Here is a 23,887-nt window from a genome sequence, read left to right as displayed (position 1 = left end):
GACTCCTGTACAGAGAGGTGATACTTACAGACCCTGGGGGGGTCACACCAGACTCCTGTAGAGAGGTGATACTTACAGACCCCGGGGGGGTCACACCAGACTCCTGTAGAGAGAGGTGATACTTACAGACCCTGGGGGGGTCACACCAGACTCCTGTAGAGAGGTGATACTTACAGACCCCGGGGGGGTCACACCAGACTCCTGTACAGAGAGGTGATACTTACAGACCCCGGGGGGGGGGGGTCTCACACCAGACTCCTGTACAGAGAGGTGATACTTACAGACCCCGGGGGGGGGGGGTCTCACACCCGACTCCTGTAGAGAGAGGTGATACTTACAGACCCCGGGGGGGGGTCTCACACCAGACTCCTGTACAGAGAGGTGATACTTACAGACCCCGGGGGGCTCACACCAGACTCCTGTACAGAGAGGTGATACTTACAGACCCCGGGGGGGGCTCACACCAGACTCCTGTACAGAGAAGTGATACTTACAGACCCTGGGGGGGTCACACCAGACTCCTGTACAGAGAGGTGATACTTACAGACCCCGGGGGGGGGGGGGTCTCACACCAGACTCCTGTACAGAGAGGTGATACTTACAGACCCCGGGGGGGGGGGGTCTCACACCCGACTCCTGTAGAGAGAGGTGATACTTACAGACCCCGGGGGGGGGTCTCACACCAGACTCCTGTAGAGAGGTGGTACTTACAGACCCTGGGGGGGTCACACCAGACTCCTGTACAGAGAGGTGATACTTACAGACCCCGGGGGGGGGGGTCTCACACCCGACTCCTGTAGAGAGAGGTGATACTTACAGACCCCGGGGGGGGGGTCTCACACCAGACTCCTGTACAGAGAGGTGATACTTACAGACCCTGGGGGGGTCACACCAGACTCCTGTACAGAGAGGTGATACTTACAGACCCCGGGGGGGGGGGGTCTCACACCAGACTCCTGTACAGAGAGGTGATACTTACAGACCCCGGGGGGGGGGGTCTCACACCCAACTCCTGTAGAGAGAGGTGATACTTACAGACCCCGGGGGGGGGTCTCACACCAGACTCCTGTACAGAGAGGTGATACTTACAGACCCTGGGGGGGTCACACCAGACTCCTGTACAGAGAGGTGATACTTACAGACCCCGGGGGGGGGGGGGTCTCACACCAGACTCCTGTACAGAGAGGTGATACTTACAGACCCCGGGGGGGGGGGTCTCACACCCGACTCCTGTAGAGAGAGGTGATACTTACAGACCCCGGGGGGGGGTCTCACACCAGACTCCTGTACAGAGAGGTGATACTTACAGACCCCGGGGGGTCTCACACCCGACTCCTGTAGAGAGAGGTGATACTTACAGACCCCGGGGGGGGGGGTCTCACACCAGACTCCTGTACAGAGAGGTGATACTTACAGACCCCGGGGGGCTCACACCAGACTCCAGTACAGAGAGGTGATACTTACAGACCCCGGGGGGGGCTCACACCAGACTCCTGTACAGAGAGGTGATACTTACAGACCCTGGGGGGGTTCACACCAGACTCCTGTACAGAGAGGTGATACTTACAGACCCCGGGGGGGGGGGGGGTCTCACACCAGACTCCTGTACAGAGAGGTGATACTTACAGACCCCGGGGGGGGGGGGTCTCACACCCGACTCCTGTAGAGAGAGGTGATACTTACAGACCCCGGGGGGGGTCTCACACCAGACTCCTGTACAGAGAGGTGATACTTACAGACCCTGGGGGGGTCACACCAGACTCCTGTACAGAGAGGTGATACTTACAGACCCCGGGGGGGGGGGTCTCACACCCGACTCCTGTAGAGAGAGGTGATACTTACAGACCCCGGGGGGGGGGGTCTCACACCAGACTCCTGTACAGAGAGGTGATACTTACAGACCCTGGGGGGGTCACACCAGACTCCTGTACAGAGAGGTGATACTTACAGACCCGGGGGGGGGTCTCACACCAGACTCCTGTACAGAGAGGTGATACTTACAGACCCCGGGGGGCTCACACCAGACTCCTGTACAGAGAGGTGATACTTACAGACCCTGGGGGCTCACACCAGACTCCTGTACAGAGAGGTGATACTTACAGACCCCGGGGGGCTCACACCAGACTCCTGTACAGAGAGGTGATACTTACAGACCCTGGGGGGCTCACACCAGACTCCTGTACAGAGAGGTGATACTTACAGACCCTGGGGGGGGTCACACCAGACTCCTGTAGAGAGAGGTGATACTTACAGACCCTGGGGGGGGCTCACACCAGACTCCTGTACAGAGAGGTGATACTTACAGACCCTGGGGGCTCACACCAGACTCCTGTACAGAGAGGTGATACTTACAGACCCCGGGGGGCTCACACCAGACTCCTGTACAGAGAGGTGATACTTACAGACCCTGGGGGGCTCACACCAGACTCCTGTACAGAGAGGTGATACTTACAGACCCTGGGGGGGGGTCACACCAGACTCCTGTACAGAGAGGTGATACTTACAGACCCTGGGGGGGCTCACACCAGACTCCTGTACAGAGAGGTGATACTTACAGACCCTGGGGGGGGGGGTCACACCAGACTCCTGTACAGAGAGGTGATACTTACAGACCCTGGGGGGGGGTCACACCAGACTCCTGTACAGAGAGGTGATACTTACAGACCCTGGGGGGGCTCACACCAGACTCCTGTACAGAGAGGTGATACTTACAGGGGGGGGGCTCACTCCAGACTCCTGTACAGAGTAGGGAGGAGAGAGTGAAGGAGAAGGTCGTGCATTCAAGTTCTGAGAGTAAATGGGGTGAAGATTGAGGGGAAGAGACAGGAGAGAGGAGACACAAGAAATAAGGGGGAGTGAAGGCGGGAGGAGGGCGACTGACGGAGCAGGGACAGGAATGGAAGTGGGAAAGAGGGGGGGGGGGGTGATAAACGAGGGACACTCGCAGAGGGAGACTGAGGGTTGTGAGTTTGTGGGGGGCGGAGGGGGCTGACAGCAGCTTCATGAAGTTGCTTGGGGGGCTTTTATGGTACAGTCGGGCACAGGAGGCCCTGTAAGAGGAGACGCCCACAGCTGCTGCCCATGGCCCGGGGCCGCCTGGCAGAAGGCTGCGCTGTGCCCAGGGGAGAGGTGGCGGCATCACACAGCTCTCAGGGCACTGACCCCTCCTGAGTGGGGGGGGGGGGGGGGGCTCTCCCTCCCAGCAGCCACAGGTCCATCTACCTATCCAAGCCCAGCCTTTTGCGCACTGCCAGCCCCCCTCTCCCCCCCACTCCCCCGCGCAGCTCTCCCACCCACCACTGCTCCTCCGGTGCAAGCACTCCCCACGTCACTGGGGGGCGCTGCACGCGGCTGGTACCCAGACCCCCATCACTGGGCAGCCTCGGGCCATCCGGGCCGTACCTGGACCCTGCACTGGGCACCGACCCCCCCACCCACCCACAGCGCCCAGCACTGGCCCCGCCCAGGGCACGAGCCCAAAAAAGAAGTGGGGGCTAACCTAGTTAATCAGTATGCAAATGGCATCGCAGCGCGTGACATCACGACACATGACATCACAGCAATGCCGCGTGACATCACAGTGTGACATCAGGTCTTAAGCCGTCACATATATGTTCAGGTGTATAATGAGTACATTCGAGCACATTTCGTGTATACTTGCAAACCCTCCTGATTGAGGCAGGAGATTCACACTTTTGTACCCTACATATAAATCAATGTTCCCTTTTGTCAGCATTAAGCTTCCTCCAGCCCAGGCCTGGCCCTGCCTCCGGGTTCAAACACACCAGTGAACAAACGCCAGAGCAGGTCAGCTGCCAGGCCGGTGCAAACCCAGCAAAACCAGTCAAAGAAAACAAGTGATGCGAGGCGAGCGCCGGGATTCGGTGAACTTCCCTCGTGTCATATATGAATTGACGAGGCAAGGAGGACAGACACGTCTGTGGCATTCACTGTGATGTGTCATTCAAAGGCGGGCAGGAGAGCGTGCAGTGTGTCTGTCCCACTGCACTCTCCGCACTGAGGCGGAGGCTGTCCGCAGCGCACCGAGGCACGCCTGCAGCGCACCGAGGCACACGAGCTATTGAAGCGGGTACATGAGGCGTGAAGGGACTATTCGCATTTAAAGGAATCACTGCAGCTGGCTGCGCGTGCCCAGCGTTCTCACCCCACATACAGCCCTGGCTTCACACGTGGTTGTAGGAGCTATACCAGGACCAACGTCCCACACAATGTCACCAGACCACTCTGGCTGCGATTAACAACATTCCCAGGACCGTCAAATGCAGCGGACACCGCATAGCACCTTGAGGCCAGACACGTCACTTTTTCCTCCTGTAATGCACCGTTTGCTACCTCTTGTATTTTGTTGGCTCACGATTGTCACTTTTGCTTCATTTAATGTAACGTTTGCTTTTGTATTTTGCTCACTTGTAATGTTCTCATGTATCAGTTCTGTTCCTACTGTGAAGCGCTCTGACGCCTTCGGGTAAAGTCCGCGCTATATAAAAACGCATAAATAAATAAAACACACGCAAGAAAGCGCCTCACCAGCTATGAACAGCGAGCCCGTCATTCACTTCTCTCTCTCGAAACCTCGGAGTCGGGGAAAAGTGAGAGCTCAGCTGCCGGGGGTACAGCCCCCCCCCCCCCCCCCCGTACTAAAATAACCTGCCGTTGCCTTGTCTGCTGCAGGGGGTGCGAGCAGCGGAGAGGGCGCAGCTGGCATGCTCGCGGCTGCTGTCGACGCCCCTGTCTCTAGCGCCTCGAAGGCTCCAGTGACACTCCTCGAGCGGCGCTATCAGGGCCGGGTGTGACTCGTGCTAGTGACGAGCCCCCGCCGCCTCGCTTGTACCAGGGTGTGATAAGGGAGGGGGCAGCGGGCATGCTCGCAGCTGCTGTCGACGCCTCTGTCTCTAGCGCCTCGAAGGCTCCAGTGACACTCCTCGAGCGGCGCTATCAGTGCCCGCCCCGGGTGTGACTCCTGCTGGTCCGAGCCCCCGCCGCCTCGCTTGTACCAGGGTGTGATAAGGGAGGGGGCAGCGGGCACGGACCCGGTGCCAGGGGAGGGCAGACAAGGCTTCCATCGGCGCCATCTTAATCAGAGCGCCCTCCGGCAGGAATGCGGGGGCTTCGGGGCGCATCCTCTCCGGGAGGGAGGGAGGGAGGGGGGCCGCGTCCAGCCGCAGGCTGCGCGGACGGACCTGGAAGGCGCCTGGCAGGCAACTTTCAGCACCTTTGGAACTTTTCATGGCAAATACACCTTCCGCATGAGAGTGATAAGGGCAGGGAAAACTCTCCATCGGTCTGTGTTTTCCCCGATCGCTGGTATATCCGTGCTTAATTTGTAAAAAAAAAAAAAAATGTGCCAGGGCACTCATCGAGAGGCCCATGCAGCGTGCACCCCCATTGCGCTGCCAGTGACAGCACCATCACAACTATCCATCACACTCTAACAAGTGTGACGATTCAGACTTTTGATGTACACCTGCCTCCCTCCCTCTTCTCGTGGCAGATATTAGTCTTTTTTTTTTTTCACAGACCTTTTTTGCACAATCATGAATTGACACAGCATAGCGTCTACAACCTCAGGGGCCGGCTGCGTTACATACAGTTACCTAATATTTTTGGCAGAGTAACACAGCCCTTCAGCCGACATCCCGGAGGTCCAACGGCGTGGGAGAGCAAGGTGTACACAGAGTAGCCAAATTGGTGTTCCGGATAGTTCATAGGTCTGTGTTTTTTTTTTTTTAACACAAACGTTATTGTTCGAAGCAGAGGAAATATTTATCTAAACAATCGCAATCAATAATCTCGCCATAGAGCACGTACAGTACAGCAGCAACCACAATCACTATCATTGAGGGATGGTAGGCCTGGTCATTTCCATATCTGCTGATGGGGAAGTACACAATTCGCCCCTATAGGCATTCCATCGACCCCATTTCTTGTCCCAGACTCCGGGGCATCCCCTCGTTTTATAAACCGATCTTTCAGACAGCATGCACACGTCCACTGCAGCTACCCATCTAATCAGGAGCGGTTTGTGTGGTGAACCCCACTGCATGGCTATGTCACGTTTCAATAGGAGGAAACTTAGGGCCGCCCTTCGCTGTTCTATTGCAGTTAAATCTGTAGGGTCCCACACATTAAGAAGAGCACATTTGGGGGTCAGAGGGACCGGTTTCCCCAGAGCATCAGTCATTTTCTGGACGGCGCGATTCCAAAGGGTTCGGACCGCTGGGCATTCCCACAATATATGATAGAAAGTACCTGGTAGGCCACAATGTCGGAGGCAGAGGTCAGAGGGGCGTCGGCCTATTCTGGCTAGGAGGGGACCAGACATATATGTTCTGTGCAATATTTTTAGTTGTATTAATCTGAATCTATGATTGATGGCTGATTCGCGCGGGGACCTCAATGCTGAGTGCCAGTCTACATCATCCAGGGTACCGACGTCAGTCTGCCATTTATCTCACAGGAGATGGAAAGTGTTTGGCATATTATTGCACAATTTACGGTAAGTGTAGGATATCGCCTTGGCCTGAAGGGGATCTGATAAGAGCCTGTCCTCGAGGGGCGAGGATTGTGGGAGAGAGGCAAGATCTGGGACGTTGGTGAGTATGGCGTGTTTAATTTGGAGGTATCGGAAAGTCTCGGATTGTGCCATGTCATATGTGTTTTGCAGCTCTTTGAATGTCAGTAGTTTGCCCTTGCAAAGCAAGTCGCCAGATATTAGTCATTTTAATGTGTATTCAGTTAGACAAACAGCACCACCGTGTGGCAGCTGTCATAAAAGCCGGTGTTGACAATAAAATGCTGGCGCCAAGCACCGGAAACCACCGCTTCAAATTAAGCGCTGCAAATGTTCAGTCCTGGAAATGATAGGATCCCGGGTCTGCCAGCTGTGGTTGAGCCGCATCCAAGATCCGGACTGCCCCTGGGAAATATGTGGCAGTTGTAACGGCCCCGGGACACACTCAGCAGAGGCACCAGCCCTCCTTTGTCCGAGGGTCAGCTTGGTTGGGAGCCCTCTGGAGCCGGACGCCTGGATGTCAATGCAATGGAAGGAAACAAAGTTACACAGGTTATTATTATTTCACAAGTACTTAAGAGAAACTATGCGCTGTAAGCAGGTTTCTGACTTAGTTCACAGTAAGAGTGTCCAGGCGGGGGGGGGCAGGGGGGTTGACAAAGGGGATACCTCAGGGTCGAAGTCCCCCACTGCTCCACATTTATATGGCACCCCAGGCTGAAGTCAACAGAGCACATGGGCTTGATACCTTATCATATGCGGACCATACGCAGCTGACCCTTTCCTTCAATGAGGAGATTGACATAAAGAAGGGCCGTTTCTTTGCCGGAGTGAAGGCTATTGAGGGGAGGAGATTAGATAACTTTCTCCAGCTGAATGCAGGCAAAAAAGAGATTATTCTATCTGGTAAACCCCTAACTCTGTGGACTCTGGATTGGTGGCCGCCGGAGTTAGACAAGGCCCCGCCCCTAGTGCTGAAGTAAAAAACCTTGAGTCAAGGTAGAGCAGGAACTCAATATGAAGGAACGAGTTCCATCCACCACCAGGACTTGTTTTTACATGTCACGCCTACTGAAGAATGCCTTGTCGTTCCTTCCTTCCACAGCCAAAAAGACCCTGGTGCAGGCTCCTGTAAGTCGCTGGATTGCTGAAACGTGTTGCTGGCTTCGGTCAACAAGTCCCCACTGTCTAAACTTCAAGTGGTGCAAAATACGGCCGCACGGGTGGTCTGTAACGGGGCTACCAGTACGCCTCTGCTCCTCTTCTACAGTCCATACACTGGCTGCCAGTAAAGAAAAGAACAGTTTTAAAAATATGCTGCTTAACCCATAAAGCTCTGTCGGGGAAAGGGTCTCAGTGCCTCTGCCGGAAGCTTCAGCGCTGTCCCCCCACTAGGGATTTGCGTTCCAGTGATAAGGAGCGACTATTGGCCCCACACATTCAACGAATTAGATGTGGGGGACGAGCCTTCTCCTATTTGGATCCCATCTTTTGGAATAAATTGCCATTTTTTCTGCCCAAACTTGCCCTGACTGCAGTAAATGCAGGAAAGCATTAGAAATGGGACTGTTCTGGACCTTATGTTTAGTTTTAGGACGACTGTGGCCTGAGATACCCCGGTTGGGGTGATTCATGAGCGATATCACATTATTAAACAGATTATTATTATTAAGAATGTAAAATGTATTTCTCTTTATGAATAATTACGCAAATACTGAATAAAAGAGCATTTACTAACTTTTTTTTCATTCTTTACAGTGCTACTCATCCAAATATCGGTTGTCACAGAGCCTCACATGATATGCAACTTATCAAACAAGTGTGTGAATCTATGAACAGGTCATGTTGCATAAGTTAATGAACATTACAAGGGGTGGGAGTCACATTTCCTCCGTGCCAGTTGGCCTTATGGGGCTTATTTACAGCCCCTTGTGCCACAGGTGTGTCATTTTTACCATGGGAAAAAGTGACGTACTGGAGGCGCACAGAGCTTGTAAATAAGCCCCTATATGTCAAAAGTGCAAGGTCGGTAGAAACACAACGTCATGAGGGCCCAATTCACAAAGGTAAACTTAGCCCAAAAGTCTACGTTTACTACGTTCTGTATTCACAAAGATAAGTTACAAGTAGTATCTTTACGACTGCACACAGGCGGAGTTTTCCGAGTGTGGATGTTCCACTCTGGGGTGTAGGTTCCACTCCGGGTATGGAGTAGATTCCCCGCACTCTGGGCAGAGATTCCTCCCCAACTGCGAAAATAAATATAATACTCATAACTTACCTTTGCTAATACAGAAAGTCGTAAACATGGACTTTTGGTTTACGTTTACCTTGGTGAATCGGTCCCTTGGTAATTGAAATGTAACACAGCGGTTGGGGGGTGAGACTTAATGACTCTCGAAAGGAACCCTTTTCAGCAACCTAAGTATGATGGCAGATTGGAAAAAAAAGAAAACGTATAGCTCACTGGGTTATATTAGAGGTATTGCAATTTATGAATTGCAAGTAGCAAAAGGACTGTGAGTCATACGCAGGTTACCACTTACCTAGCTACTTAAACTAAAATCTGTGCTCTGCATTTTACAAGACTTGCTTTGCAGCAGGTGCATTAACCCGCAATGTTACTATGGGCCTCATCATGATGGCGGTGGGATCACCACCGTCAGCTCATCGGTGGCGGTCCCACCACCATCGGCCTTAGCATTACCGCCCGTCACATTATGATTGCGGGCGGATGCTTGGCGGTTGGAGAGACTGACAGCCCCAGATCAAGACGAAGATTGGAGGGTCCGCCATCTTTAAAATGGTACAAAAGGGGTGGTGATGGACGGAGCATCTGAATCAATCAAACACTCACACCCAGTCAAAAGATCTGGGTTTAATCCATCACCGTTCTTTAGCCCACTCTGCCACCCCAGTTCAGACATGGCTATATGCAAATCAGTCTGACCCTGTGCCTCATGGGAACAGTCCAGCCCGAACTGCCAAGCCATGCCTTCCCTGGACCGGAAACAAGCTTCCGAGGACCGGTTTCTGGCATTTCAGCCATCTTCAGAATCCGAAACCAGTCCCAGGATGCTTGTTTCCGGTCCAGGGAAGGCATGGCTTGGCAGTTCGGGCTGGACTGTTCCCATGAGGCACAGGGTCAGACTGATTTGCATATAGCCATGTCTGAACTGGGGTGGCTGAGTGAACTAAAGAATGGTGATGGATTAAACCCAGATCAGTTGACTGGGGGTGAGTGTTTGATTTGCTCAAACGCTCCGTCCATCATCCCCTTTTGTATCGCTTTGTTCATCCTTAAAATGGTGCATCATAATCCCTAGGCAGCACCATAGAGATTATGATGTCCCTTTCCGCCGGCTATTTCATGGCCGTTTAAGTGCCATGAAAAGGCGGACGGAAAGCTACTTTGGGAGTTTGTAGCAGGCACCCCTTCCCCCCTGGCCCTCTGACAAGGGCCCTTGGGGGCACCTATGGTGTCCGGCAACAGCCAGCGGCGGCTCTTCTGCTATGGAGGAGGAGCGGTGCCCCACTGATTTAAGCAGTGTAACTTAAGGAAGCATAAAATGATGATAACAAAGTTATCATTTTATATTTTCTTGTTGCTTTGCAGGCGGGCGGGGCTGCTCCGCTCTCAGAGCAGGGCAGAGGAGGAGTGGTCTGTCCCACTCCAAGGACCTCATTTATGAGAAATGACGCATCGCTGCGTGAAAGCAGCGATGCGTCACTTCTCGGTGCGCACTCCTTGCGACATACCTGATGCGTCATATTTAATGTATGACGCATCGTGTCGCAAGGAGTTACAGATACATCAGTATTTCTGACGTATCTGAAAGCGCAAAAGTCACGCATTGCTGAGGTGTGTCACAAAAGTGACGCAACTCCAGCAACGCGTCCTTTCACACGGGGAAAGCCCCAAGTGAAAGGGCTTGTGTCAGTCTTACGCCTGCTGTGAGGCAGGAGCAAGATTTTGACGCAACAGCGTACTAAAAGTGACGCAGTGAAATCTCATAGATTTCACTGCGTCACTATTACGAGGCTTTTTGCTGGGGAACGCCCCCTCTGCATACATTATACCTGACGCAGGTATAATGTAGTGCAGGGATTTACAAAGTGACGCATCTGCTTAGATGCGTCACTTTGTAAATAGTGCGCATCAGGAGGCATGTTTTACGCCGCTGATGCGTCACAAAAAGTGACGCATCGGATGCGCAAAACTGACGCAAGGACTCATAAATGAGGCCCCAAGTGCGCAATGACTGTTTGAACGGTCCTCTGGAGCCGTCCAAAACAGACATGCGCACTTCGCCTGTTCTCCATAAAGGGTGCATTACAGCCTGTGCGGAGAACATGCCCAGGTTCCCATTCCCCTTCTGAGCGCCGAACCACAGCGCACAGACCAAATACAACGCTGCATTGCAGCACTGTGATTGGCCAGGGGAGCCTGAGTGCTTACCAATCACAACGCTGTATTGCAGGGTTGTGATTGGTCAGGGGAGCCTGGATGGTTCCTGGTTCCTGTTTGGCGCCAGCCGAGTCCTGATACAGAGGAGAGACGCGGCGCTAATAAGGTAAGTTATTTAAAAAAATGTAAATCCCCCCCCCCCCTCCTTGTCCCTGCCCCACCCACCACCGATCAGTGCCAGCCACCACTGGTTACAGCAATAAAGACCAGAGTTATCTCACTATTTTTATTATCCTCTCTAAATTGAAAGGAGAGGAAGATCTCAGCAGCAGGTGCCTCAACCCGTAATGTATTTTACAATGGGGCCTGGCTGTGACCAATTAAATAAGTCACAACACATTTACTGGAGTGGGAAATCTGCTCCCCACGTGTGAGGCATTGCTCCTTGTTGCCAATTTCTTACAACAGTTTAAAAAATCCTAAAGTATAAACCAAGTGTCAGACTCAGCTTTTCGTGACTCCTCCCCTCGTGACTCCACGTTTCGCTTTCACACCTCGACCCCCCCCCCCCCTAGCGCTGCATATTCCGCATTTCCAGACCTCAAAGTTGCAAACAACAGGAGTGATTGTGCCCTGCTGCCAGACAGAGATGCATTTCTGTACCTGGGATAACACAGCCTGTGAGATGGACATGTAGGTGGGCGTGGCTGGCCCAGGTCTCTAGAGTAACGGGGTGCCAACGGGTGGCATCTTAAGCTCATCCGAGAGGCACCTTACAGGGGTCCGAGCAGGAGCAGGTGGGACGCACTGGGCAGCAGCAGTGAACAGGGCTAGATCCGGGTCCCTTCAGAACCCCAGTACACCCCCCTCCCCCACCCGCCCAGGTGCACCCTCGGCCAGGCCATACAGCCTGGGGAATGGTGGCTGGTGTGTAATGCTGGTATGATAGTGTGTAACGCAGGTATCCCAGTGTGTAATGCTGGTATGATAGTGTGTAACGCAGGTATCCCAGTGTGTAATGCTGGTATGATAGTGAGTAACGCAGGTATCCCAGTGTGTAATGCTGGTATGATAGTGAGTAACGCAGGTATCCCAGTGTGTAATGCTGGTATGATAGTGTGTAACGCAGGTATCCCAGTGTGTAATGCTGGTGTGCTGGCGTGTAACGCAGGTATCCCAGTGTGTAATGCTGGTATGATAGTGTGTAACGCAGGTATCCCAGTGTGTAATGCTGGTATGATAGTGTGTAACGCAGGTATCCCAGTGTGTAATGCTGGTATGATAGTGAGTAACGCAGGTATCCCAGTGTGTAATGCTGGTATGATAGTGTGTAACGCAGGTATCCCAGTGTGTAATGCTGGTATGATAGTGTGTAACGCAGGTATCCCAGTGTGTAATGCTGGTGTGCTGGCGTGTAACGCAGGTATCCCAGTGTGTAATGCTGGTATGCTGGCGTGTAACGCAGGTATCCCAGTGTGTAATGCTGGTATGATAGTGTGTAACGCAGGTATCCCAGTGTGTAATGCTGGTGTGCTGGCGTGTAATGCAGGTATCCCAGTGTGTAATGCTGGTATGCTGGCGTGTAACGCAGGTATCCCAGTGTGTAATGCTGGTATGATAGTGTGTAACGCAGGTATCCCAGTGTGTAATGCTGGTGTGCTGGCGTGTAACGCAGGTATCCCAGTGTGTAATGCTGGTATGATAGTGTGTAACGCAGGTATCCCAGTGTGTAATGCTGGTATGATAGTGTGTAACGCAGGTATCCCAGTGTGTAATGCTGGTATGATAGTGTGTAACGCAGGTATCCCAGTGTGTAATGCTGGTGTGCTGGCGTGTAACGCAGGTATTCCAGTGTGTAATGCTGGTATGATAGTGTGTAACGCAGGTATCCCAGTGTGTAATGCTGGTATGATAGTGTGTAACGCAGGTATCCCAGTGTGTAATGCTGGTGTGCTGGCGTGTAACGCAGGTATCCCAGTGTGTAATGCTGGTATGATAGTGTGTAACGCAGATATCCCAGTGTGTAATGCTGGTATGATAGTGTGTAACGCAGGTATCCCAGTGTGTAATGCTGGTGTGCTGGCGTGTAACGCAGGTATCCCAGTGTGTAATGCTGGTATGATATGTGTAACGCAGGTATCCCAGTGTGTAATGCTGGTATGATAGTGTGTAAGGCAGGTATCCCAGTGTGTAATGCTGGTGTGCTGGCGTGTAACGCAGGTATCCCAGTGTGTAATGCTGGTGTGCTGGCGTGTAACGCAGGTATCCCAGTGTGTAATGCTGGTGTGCTGGCGTGTAACGCAGGTATCCCAGTGTGTAATGCTGGTATGCTGGCGTGTAACGCAGGTATCCCAGTGTGTAATGCTGGTATGCTGGCGTGTAACGCAGGTATCCCAGTGTGTAATGCTGGTGTGCTGGCGTGTAACGCAGGTATCCCAGTGTGTAATGCTGGTATGCTGGCGTGTAACGCAGGTATCCCAGTGTGTAATGCTGGTGTGCTGGCGTGTAACGCAGGTATCCCAGTGTGTAATGCTGGTATGATAGTGTGTAACGCAGGTATCCCAGTGTGTAATGCTGGTGTGCTGGCGTGTAACGCAGGTATCCCAGTGTGTAATGCTGGTATGCTGGCGTGTAACGCAGGTATCCCAGTGTGTAATGCTGGTGTGCTGGCGTGTAACGCAGGTATCCCAGTGTGTAATGCGGGTATGCTGGCGTGTAACGCAGGTATCCCAGTGTGTAATGCTGGTATGATAGTGTGTAACGCAGGTATCCCAGTGTGTAATGCTGGTGTGCTGGCATGTAACGCAGGTATCCCAGTGTGTAATGCTGGTGTGCTGGCGTGTAACGCAGGTATCCCAGTGTGTAATGCTGGTGTGCTGGCGTGTAACGCAGGTATCCCAGTGTGTAATGCTGGTGTGCTGGCGTGTAACGCAGGTATCCCAGTGTGTAATGCTGGTGTGCTGGCGTGTAACGCAGGTATCCCAGTGTGTAATGCTGGTGTGCTGGTGTTGAATGATTTCTGCAGGGGGCAATGATTTAGTTGCTGTGACTTTATGCTGTTTTGTGTCTGTAGAGTAACATTCCCCATTATCCCAGTGTGTAATGCTGGTGTGCTGGCGTGTAACGCAGGTATCCCAGTGTGTAATGCTGGTGTGCTGGCGTGTAACGCAGGTATCCCAGTGTGTAATGCTGGTGTGCTGGCGTGTAACACAGGTATCCCAGTGTGTAATGCTGGTGTGCTGGCGTGTAACGCAGGTATCCCAGTGTGTAATGCTGGTGTGCTGGCGTGTAACGCAGGTATCCCAGTGTGTAATGCTGGTGTGCTGGCGTGTAAAGCAGGTATCCCAGTGTGTAATGCTGGTATGATAGTGTGTAACGAAGGTATCCCAGTGTGTAATGCTGGTGTGCTGGCGTGTAACGCAGGTATCCCAGTGTGTAATGCTGGTGTGCTGGCGTGTAACGCAGGTATCCCAGTGTGTAATACTGGTGTGCTGGCGTGTAATGCAGGTATCCCAGTGTGTAATGCTGGTGTGCTGGCGTGTAACGCAGGTATCCCAGTGTGTAATTCTGGTATGCTGGCGTGTAACGCAGGTATCAGAGTGTGTAATGCTGGTGTGCTGGCGTGTAACGCAGGTATCCCAGTGTGTAATGCTGGTATGCTGGCGTGTAACGCAGGTATCCCAGTGTGTAATGCTGGTATGCTGGCGTGTAACGCAGGTATCCCAGTGTGTAATGCTGGTGTGCTGGCGTGTAACGCAGGTATCCCAGTGTGTAATGCTGGTATGCTGGCGTGTAACGCAGGTATCCCAGTGTGTAATGCTGGTGTGCTGGTGTGTAACGCAGGTATCCCAGTGTGTAATGCTGGTATGATAGTGTGTAACGCAGGTATCCCAGTGTGTAATGCTGGTGTGCTGGCGTGTAACGCAGGTATCCCAGTGTGTAATGCTGGTATGCTGGCGTGTAACGCAGGTATCCCAGTGTGTAATGCTGGTGTGCTGGCGTGTAACGCAGGTATCCCAGTGTGTAATGCTGGTATGCTGGCGTGTAACGCAGGTATCCCAGTGTGTAATGCTGGTATGATAGTGTGTAACGCAGGTATCCCAGTGTGTAATGCTGGTGTGCTGGCGTGTAACGCAGGTATCCCAGTGTGTAATGCTGGTGTGCTGGCGTGTAACGCAGGTATCCCAGTGTGTAATGCTGGTGTGCTGGCGTGTAACGCAGGTATCCCAGTGTGTAATGCTGGTGTGCTGGCGTGTAAGCCAGGTATCCCAGTGTGTAATGCTGGTGTGCTATCATGTAACGCAGGTATCCCAGTGTGTAATGCTGGTATGATAGTGTGTAACGCAGGTATCCCAGTGTGTAATGCTGGTGTGCTGGCGTGTAACGCAGGTATCCCAGTGTGTAATGCTGGTGTGCTGGCGTGTAACGCAGGTATCCCAGTGTGTAATGCTGGTGTGCTGGCGTGTAACGCAGGTATCCCAGTGTGTAATGCTGGTGTGCTGGCGTGTAACGCAGGTATCCCAGTGTGTAATGCTGGTGTGCTGGCGTGTAACGCAGGTATCCCAGTGTGTAATGCTGGTATGATAGTGTGTAACGCAGGTATCCCAGTGTGTAATGCTGGTATGATAGTGTGTAACGCAGGTATCCCAGTGTGTAATGCTGGTGTGCTGGCGTGTAACGCAGGTATCCCAGTGTGTAATGCTGGTGTGCTGGCGTGTAACGCAGGTATCCCAGTGTGTAATGCTGGTGTGCTGGCGTGTAACGCAGGTATCCCAGTGTGTAATGCTGGTGTGCTGGCGTGTAACGCAGGTATCCCAGTGTGTAATGCTGGTGTGCTGGCGTGTAACGCAGGTATCCCAGTGTGTAATGCTGGTGTGCTGGCGTGTAACGCAGGTATCCCAGTGTGTAATGCTGGTGTGCTGGCGTGTAACGCAGGTATCCCAGTGTGTAATGCTGGTATGATAGTGTGTAACGCAGGTATCCCAGTGTGTAATGCTGGTATGATAGTGTGTAACGCAGGTATCCCAGTGTGTAATGCTGGTGTGCTGGCGTGTAACGCAGGTATCCCAGTGTGTAATGCTGGTGTGCTGGCGTGTAACGCAGGTATCCCAGTGTGTAATGCTGGTGTGCTGGCGTGTAACGCAGGTATCCCAGTGTGTAATGCTGGTGTGCTGGCGTGTAACGCAGGTATCCCAGTGTGTAATGCTGGTGTGCTGGCGTGTAACGCAGGTATCCCAGTGTGTAATGCTGGTGTGCTGGCGTGTAACGCAGGTATCCCAGTGTGTAATGCTGGTGTGCTGGCGTGTAACGCAGGTATCCCAGTGTGTAATGCTGGTGTGCTGGTGTTGAATGATTTCTGCAGGGGGCAATGATTTAGTTGCTGTGACTTTATGCTGTTTTGTGTCTGTAGAGTAACATTCCCCCTGTTTTCAGTCCGGAGAGCGGCCTGTGTAGCCGGATAGAAGTGTCGCGGACTCTGGTCACCCCAAGGGCACTCTTCCAGTGATGGAAACCAGTCCCTGGGCACACAATGGTCTTATCATTCTGGCTGACAAACAACTGGCAAAGGAAACACAGACAGGCCTCTCTGCCCAGGGGAGGAGCAGGACCGGGTCTGCGTCAGAAGCGCCTCGAAGGCCAGAGTCAGCGAGATGTGTCCTCGGCACTAACATGAAATACAGTCCGAGCGCCCTTCACTGTGTAAAGATGCCAGCAAGCTTCTCCAACTTCTAAAGCACAGCACAGGCAGATACAGCAAAACATAACATATGGAACAGAAACAGTACAGAAAGCTACAGCGGGCAAGCTTACCTGGCACACACAGGGATGGTACAGCGCTACAAGACAGGCAACAGCAGGGCAAGCGTCCCTGGCACACACAGAGCTGGTACAGTGCTACAAGACAGGCAACAACAGGGCAAGCTTCCTTGGCACACACAGAGCTGGTACAGTGCTACAAGACAGGCAACAGCAGGGCAAGCTTCCCTGGCACACACAGAGCTGGTACAGTGCTACAAGACACGCAACAGCAGGGCAAGCTTCCCTGGCACACACAGAGCTGTTCCAGTGTATCGAGACAAGCAACAGCAGGGCAAGCTTCCCTGGCACACACAGAGCTGGTACAGTGCTACAAGACAGGCAACAGCAGGGCAAGCTTCCCTGGCACACACAGAGCTGGTACAGCGCTACAAGACGGGCAACAGCATTGCAAGCTTCCTTGGCACACACAGAGCTGGTACAGTGCTACAAGACAGGCAACAGCAGGGCAAGCGTCCCTGGCACACACAGAGCTGGTACAGTGCTACAAGACAGGCAACAACAGGGCAAGCTTCCTTGGCACACACAGAGCTGGTACAGTGCTACAAGACAGGCAACAGCAGGGCAAGCTTCCCTGGCACACACAGAGATGGTACAGTGCTACAAGACAGGCAACAGCAGGGCAAGCTTCCCTGGCACACACAGAGATGGTACAGTGCTACAAGACACGCAAGAGCAGGGCAAGCTTCCCTGGCACACACAGAGCTGTTCCAGTGTATCGAGACAAGCAACAGCAGGGCAAGCTTCCCTGGCACACACAGAGCTGGTACAGTGCTACAAGACAGGCAACAGCAGGGCAAGCTTCCCTGGCACACACAGAGCTGGTACAGTGCTTCAAGACACGCAACAGCAGGGCAAGCTTCCCTGGCACACACAGAGCTGTTCCAGTGTATCGAGACAAGCAACAGCAGGGCAAGCTTCCCTGGCACACACAGAGCTGGTACAGTGCTACAAGACAGGCAACAGCAGGGCAAGCTTCCCTGGCACACACAGAGCTGGTACAGTGCTACAAGATAGGCAACAGCATGGCAAGCTTCCCTGGCATACACAGAGCTGGTACAGTGCTACAAGATAGGCAACAGCATGGCAAGCTTCCCTGGCATACACTGAGCTGGTACAGTGCTACAAGACAGGCAGCAGCAGGGCAAGCTTACCTGGCACACAGAGAGCTGTTACAGTGTTACAGGATAGGCAACAGCATGGCAAGCTTCCCTGGCACACACAGAGCTGGTACAGTGCTACAAGATAGGCAACAGCATGGCAAGCTTCCCTGGCATACACAGAGCTGGTACAGTGCTACAAGATAGGCAACAGCATGGCAAGCTTCCCTGGCATACACTGAGCTGGTACAGTGCTACAAGACAGGCAGCAGCAGGGCAAGCTTCCCTGGCACACAGAGAGCTGTTACAGTGTTACAAGATAGGCAACAGCATGGCAAGCTTCCCTGGCACACACAGAGCTGTTCCAGTGTATCGAGACAAGCAACAGCATGGCAAGCTTCCCTGGCACACACAGAGCTGTTCCAGTGTTACAAGATAGGCAACAGCATGGCAAGCTTCCCTGGCACACAGAGAGCTGTTACAGTGTTACAAGATAGGCAACAACATGGCAAGCTTCCCTGGCACACACAGAGCTGTTCCAGTGTATCGAGACAAGCAACAGCATGGCAAGCTTCCCTGGCACACACAGAGCTGGTACAGTGCTACAAGATAGGAAAGAGCAGGGCAAGCTTCCCTGGCACACACAGAGCTGGTACAGTGCTACAAGACAAGCATCAGCAGGGCAAGCTTCCCTGGCACACACAGAGATGGTACAGTGTTACAAGACAGGCAACAGCAGGGCAAGCTTCCCTGGCACACACAGAGCTGGTACAGTGCTACAAGACAGGCAACAGCAGGGCAAGCTTCCCTGGCATACACTGAGCTGGTACAGTGCTACAAGACAGGCAGCAGCAGGGCAAGCTTCCCTGGCACACAGAGAGCTGTTACAGAGTTACAAGATAGGCAACAGCATGGCAAGCTTCCCTGGCATACACAGAGCTGGTACAGTGCTACAAGATAGGCAACAGCATGGCAAGCTTCCCTGGCATACACTGAGCTGGTACAGTGCTACAAGACAGGCAGCAGCAGGGCAAGCTTCCCTGGCACACAGAGAGCTGTTACAGTGTTACAAGATAGGCAACAGCATGGCAAGCTTCCCTGGCACACACAGAGCAGGTACAGTGCTACAAGACAAGCATCAGCAGGGCAAGCTTCCCTGGCACACACAGAGCTGGTACAGTGCTACAAGATAGGCAACAGCATGGCAAGCTTCCCTGGCATACACAGAGCTGGTACAGTGCTACAAGATAGGCAACAGCATGGCAAGCTTCCCTGGCATACACAGAGCTGGTACAGTGCTACAAGACAGGCAGCAGCAGGGCAAGCTTCCCTGGCACACAGAGAGCTGTTACAGTGTTACAAGATAGGCAACAGCATGGCAAGCTTCCCTGGCACACAGAGAGCTGTTACAGTGTTACAAGATAGGCAACAGCATGGCAAGCTTCCCTGGCACACACAGAGCTGTTCCAGTGTATCGAGACAAGCAACAGCATGGCAAGCTTCCCTGGCACACACAGAGCTGGTACAGTGCTACAAGATAGGAAAGAGCAGGGCAAGCTTCCCTGGCACACACAGAGCTGGTACAGTGCTACAAGACAAGCATCAGCAGGGCAAGCTTCCCTGGCACACACAGAGATGGTACAGTGTTACAAGACAGGCAACAGCAGGGCAAGCTTCCCTGGCACACACAGAGCTGGTACAGTGCTACAAGACAGGCAACAGCAGGGCAAGCTTCCCTGGCACACGCAGAGCTGGTACAGTGCTACAAGACAGGCAACAGCATGGCAAGCTTACCAGGCACACACAGAGCTGGTACAGTGTTACAATATAGGCAACAGCAGGGCAAGCTTCCCTGGCACACGCAGAGCTGGTACAGTGCTACAAGACAGGCAACAGCATGGCAAGCTTCCCTGTCACACGCAGAGCTGTTACAGTGTTACAAGATAGGCAACAGCAGGGCAAGCTTCCCTGGCACACACAGAGCTGGTACAGTGCTACAAGACAGGCAACAGCATGGCAAGCTTACCAGGCACACACAGAGCTGGTACAGTGTTACAAGATAGGCAACAGCAGGGCAAGCTTCCCTGGCACACACAGAGATGGTACAGTGCTACAAGACACGCAACAGCAGGGCAAGCTTCCCTGGCACACACAGAGCTGTTCCAGTGTATCGAGACAAGCAACAGCAGGGCAAGCTTCCCTGGCACACACAGAGCTGGTACAGTGCTACAAGACAGGCAACAGCAGGGCAAGCTTCCCTGGCACACACAGAGCTGGTACAGTGCTACAAGACACGCAACAGCAGGGCAAGCTTCCCTGGCACACACAGAGCTGTTCCAGTGTATCGAGACAAGCAACAGCAGGGCAAGCTTCCCTGGCACACACAGAGCTGGTACAGTGCTACAAGACAGGCAACAGCAGGGCAAGCTTCCCTGGCACACACAGAGCTGGTACAGTGCTACAAGATAGGTAACAGCATGGCAAGCTTCCCTGGCATACACAGAGCTGGTACAGTGCTACAAGATAGGCAACAGCATGGCAAGCTTCCCTGGCATACACTGAGCTGGTACAGTGCTACAAGACAGGCAGCAGCAGGGCAAGCTTCCCTGGCACACAGAGAGCTGTTACAGTGTTACAAGATAGGCAACAGCATGGCAAGCTTCCCTGGCACACACAGAGCTGGTACAGTGCTACAAGATAGGCAACAGCATGGCAAGCTTCCCTGGCATACACAGAGCTGGTACAGTGCTACAAGATAGGCAACAGCATGGCAAGCTTCCCTGGCATACACTGAGCTGGTACAGTGCTACAAGACAGGCAGCAGCAGGGCAAGCTTCCCTGGCACACAGAGAGCTGTTACAGTGTTACAAGATAGGCAACAGCATGGCAAGCTTCCCTGGCACACACAGAGCTGTTCCAGTGTATCGAGACAAGCAACAGCATGGCAAGCTTCCCTGGCACACACAGAGCTGTTCCAGTGTTACAAGATAGGCAACAGCATGGCAAGCTTCCCTGGCACACAGAGAGCTGTTACAGTGTTACAAGATAGGCAACAGCATGGCAAGCTTCCCTGGCACACACAGAGCTGTTCCAGTGTATCGAGACAAGCAACAGCATGGCAAGCTTCCCTGGCACACACAGAGCTGGTACAGTGCTACAAGATAGGAAAGAGCAGGGCAAGCTTCCCTGGCACACACAGAGCTGGTACAGTGCTACAAGACAAGCATCAGCAGGGCAAGCTTCCCTGGCACACACAGAGATGGTACAGTGTTACAAGACAGGCAACAGCACGGCAAGCTTCCCTGGCACACACAGAGCTGGTACAGTGCTACAAGACAGGCAACAGCAGGGCAAGCTTCCCTGGCATACACTGAGCTGGTACAGTGCTACAAGACAGGCAGCAGCAGGGCAAGCTTCCCTGGCACACAGAGAGCTGTTACAGAGTTACAAGATAGGCAACAGCATGGCAAGCTTCCCTGGCATACACAGAGCTGGTACAGTGCTACAAGATAGGCAACAGCATGGCAAGCTTCCCTGGCATACACTGAGCTGGTACAGTGCTACAAGACAGGCAGCAGCAGGGCAAGCTTCCCTGGCACACAGAGAGCTGTTACAGTGTTACAAGATAGGCAACAGCATGGCAAGCTTCCCTGGCACACACAGAGCAGGTACAGTGCTACAAGACAAGCATCAGCAGGGCAAGCTTCCCTGGCACACACAGAGCTGGTACAGTGCTACAAGATAGGCAACAGCATGGCAAGCTTCCCTGGCATACACAGAGCTGGTACAGTGCTACAAGATAGGCAACAGCATGGCAAGCTTCCCTGGCATACACAGAGCTGGTACAGTGCTACAAGACAGGCAGCAGCAGGGCAAGCTTCCCTGGCACACAGAGAGCTGTTACAGTGTTACAAGATAGGCAACAGCATGGCAAGCTTCCCTGGCACACAGAGAGCTGTTACAGTGTTACAAGATAGGCAACAGCATGGCAAGCTTCCCTGGCACACACAGAGCTGTTCCAGTGTATCGAGACAAGCAACAGCATGGCAAGCTTCCCTGGCACACACAGAGCTGGTACAGTGCTACAAGATAGGAAAGAGCAGGGCAAGCTTCCCTGGCACACACAGAGCTGGTACAGTGTTACAAGACAGGCAACAGCAGGGCAAGCTTCCCTGGCACACACAGAGCTGGTACAGTGCTACAAGACAGGCAACAGCAGGGCAAGCTTCCCTGGCACACTCAGAGCTGGTACAGTGCTACAAGACAGGCAACAGCATGGCAAGCTTACCAGGCACACACAGAGCTGGTACAGTGTTACAAGATAGGCAACAGCAGGGCAAGCTTCCCTGGCACACGCAGAGCTGGTACAGTGCTACAAGACAGGCAACAGCATGGCAAGCTTCCCTGGCACACGCAGAGCTGTTACAGTGTTACAAGATAGGCAACAGCAGGGCAAGCTTCCATGTGTCACCAAACAAGAAGGTCTTAGGGACAAATTCATAAGACTTGAGAAACTTAAAAAGTTAGAGAACTCGAAGTGGTGGGATGGCACCACTTTGAAACAATATGCCAGACTAAAACGCATACCCAGAGGCCTAAGGGCACAGATCTTCCCCACCTACGATGATCTTGACACCGATCTCTTAGGAAAATGGGAAGAAGCGCTTACCAACAACTCAAACATCCTCATGGACATCCTCATTGAGAGTTCTGACCGTAAGGTGGCCAAATATCGAGCCGAAATTGCCATTTTGGAACAAGAGATAAAAGACATGAACCGTCCTGAATCCACTGTCAAGAATTACACATTACTTGATGAGATCCTTCTCAAACATCAGAATGAAATAAAAAGTCGCAAAGCTAGACAGTTAAAGAGAGATGAAGCTGACTACAACGAGGGTAGAATATTTACCTATGACAGGAAATATGATTATATGATAAATAAACCATCACAAAAGAGAAGAAACAAACCGAATGAAACAGATGCGAGCTCAATCTCATCCAGCAGTACATCCCTTAGCATAGTTAGTATCAGTGAGGACGATGCGAATAGAACAGACAGTGAGACTACACCTTTTTTATGCGAGATACAGCGCATCAGGAGAGGGAATCGCATCCAAGATCCAAAACCCGCAGGGGCAGGAGGGGGAAATGTAGAAGATTACAGAAAGAAACTCAGATCTGGGAACAACCAGAAGTAACTGATACACATGAGGGGGAGGTACAAGTTATCAATCTATCATCAAAAATGTTGACCCCTAACATGATCTCCCTTCTTAGTAAAGGCCTGAATTTCAACCCTTTTGCTAATACTGATCTTTGTAGATTAAAGATCGACTTGTTCAAATTTGTACGTAATTTGAAACTGAAAAAGCACTTTTCAAATAAGAATGTACCTAATAAAAATTCTACAAACATACCTTCTCATTTTGAACCTGGTTTTTTAACCATTAACGATATTCAAGCAACACATCTCTTCCTCTCTTTAACTGACCTAGAACAAACCCCGCAGGACATGGAAACATTACTAGAGGAACTGAACATTGAGTCAGATTACAGTATCGTAAGTGGGCTTAAATCAAAATCCAAATGGATCCCCACTCTACCAGGGGGTAATTCTATTGACAACTTTCATAAGAGAGTGTTGGAAGACATTGACAAATTAGATTGTAAGAAAAACACACGGACTTTTCGATATAAGGATAACTTAACCACAGGTGAACGGGCCGCCCTGAACATCCTCACCAAAGATCATGACATAATTATCAGGGAAGCTGACAAGGGGGGAAACGTGGTGATTATGAATAAAACAGATTACGAAGAGGAAATATTGAGCCAACTACGTGACACTACATGCTATGAGCTTATTAACCATAACCCCATAGCATCCCTAACCACTAACATTAACAGATCCCTCCTAACATGGAAAGAAAATGGTTTAATCAATGAAGACGAATATCTATATATGAAAGTACTCAAACCTTCTTACCCTTGGCTGTACACTCTACCCAAGGTACACAAAGACCTCCC

This window comes from Lissotriton helveticus, chromosome 2_1 (assembly GCF_964261635.1).
Source record: "Lissotriton helveticus chromosome 2_1, aLisHel1.1, whole genome shotgun sequence".
NCBI lineage: Eukaryota > Metazoa > Chordata > Amphibia > Caudata > Salamandridae > Lissotriton > Lissotriton helveticus.
Note: the sequence above shows the minus strand (reverse complement) of the source record.